Below are 1,749 nucleotides of genomic sequence, written 5' to 3'. Positions count from 1 at the left end.
CCAAAAAATGTAACTCGTTACCGTTACAGTTACCAAAAAAAGAAAGTAACGCAGTTACCAGTAAAGTTACCAAAAAAGTAACTTGTAACTGTAACTTCGTTACAAGTAACGAGTTACTTCCATTCCCTGTATATTATATTATAACAACTAGCCACCAGAGATTCAAGGAAGAGACTCGCGCTAATTCTCGCATGTACTCGAGACACGTGAAATCTGTTTATATACAACCTGACGTTTTGTTATATATACATGATTATTTTGAATTTGCAGGAATGAGAAGAGTCATCAACGACTATGGCTGAATCGCTTGTTCATTTGTGAGCAATGGTCTTGTAATCGTTGTGTAACCTCCATGAATTGGTCACCGCAGTTCCCCGAACTTTTAGCGGCTTCGTACAACAATAATGACGACGTTCCTAACGGTGCATATCTGATCTGGAACACGAAATTCAAAAAAATAACTCCAGAGTTTATCTTTCACTGTCAGTCACCCGTTATATCAACTACGTTTGCAAGATTCCATCCAAACTTGATCCTGGGCTGCGTTCGGAAACATCACCTGAGTACCCCCATGTATCGTCTTATCCTTGTTGTTCACCCATGTTAAACGAGAATAAGATGATACACTGAGGCATTCGGGTGATGTTTCCGAACGCAGCCCTGGATATAGCAAGCATGGTTTACTTTGGTCAAATCGTGTTATTGGACAACCGAGTACAAAAAAAAGTTTTTTTGTACTCCCATACAACGTACCCCTTTGTCTGCTACAGCACATACTGTAAGTGACTTATCATTTTTTAACATAGCTTAATTAGCTAATTAAGATTTTAGCTTCTAAGTTTAGAATGCGAGAACGAAGAAATCATTTATTTTGCAGCATCCAGTATACTGCTTAAACGTTGTTGGAATACAAATTACACACAATTTGATTAGCATTTCGACAGACGGCAAATTATGCTCATGGACATGCTGTCACAACCGAAAGAGGCATATTGGAATTGCACACGAAGCAATCTAAAGCAATCGCCGCTATATGTTTGGCCTTTTCGCACTGTTAATAATTTCGTCATGGGAAGTGAGGACGGAACTGTTTACTTATGTAAGTGCAGTTGTCCATGTATGTGAAAATATTGAAAAATAATTTGTAAAAATTATTAATATTTTAACATTTTGTTGAATAGCCTGTTGATATGGTAGCCGTGCTGGATTGACAGAAATATATGAGGTCATCAGGGACCTGTCACTAGTATTAACGCACATGTAGTGCAAGACGATATAGACTTCTCCCATCTATTCCTGACATTTTCCCTCGACTGGACTATCAAACTTGGGAGCCTGAAAGAGAACAAACCGCTTTACTCTTTTGAACATAATGACGACTATGTTTATGACGTTGCTTGATCTCCAAAACATCCGGCGCTGTTGACGATTTGGGCAGATTAGATTTGTGAAATCTGAATCAAGATACGGAGGTACCTACCGCCAGCGTTGACGGATGTCCTGCTCTGAATAAAGTATCATGGACGCCAAGCGGGCATGTTACTTATCGGAAATGATACTGGTAAAATATGGGTCTATGACGCCGCCGAGGTACGTATGATGATACTTAAAAATTGTTCTTAACTGTTTATTTGGCACAATTGCGTACTAAATAATTGATACTATATTGTACTTAATTTTTTGTTCATTACAGCATCTAGCTCATCCAAGAATTGATGAATGGAACAATTTCCTGTATACGCAATAGGA

At 38.5% G+C, this 1,749-nt stretch overlaps 1 pseudogene; it reads left to right on the top strand.

Annotated features, from left to right (window-relative positions):
- The first annotated feature begins 352 nt into the window (after nt 1-352).
- LOC108782627 (cytoplasmic dynein 1 intermediate chain 1-like) lies at nt 353-1,743 on the top strand (annotated as a pseudogene).
- Nucleotides 1,744-1,749: the final 6 nt, after the last annotated feature.

The sequence above is a fragment of the Cyphomyrmex costatus genome, unplaced genomic scaffold, assembly GCF_001594065.2.
Source record: "Cyphomyrmex costatus isolate MS0001 unplaced genomic scaffold, Ccosl1.0 scaffold132, whole genome shotgun sequence".
Classification (NCBI taxonomy): domain Eukaryota; kingdom Metazoa; phylum Arthropoda; class Insecta; order Hymenoptera; family Formicidae; genus Cyphomyrmex; species Cyphomyrmex costatus.
Note: the sequence above shows the minus strand (reverse complement) of the source record. Positions and strands in the feature narration are given on the sequence as shown.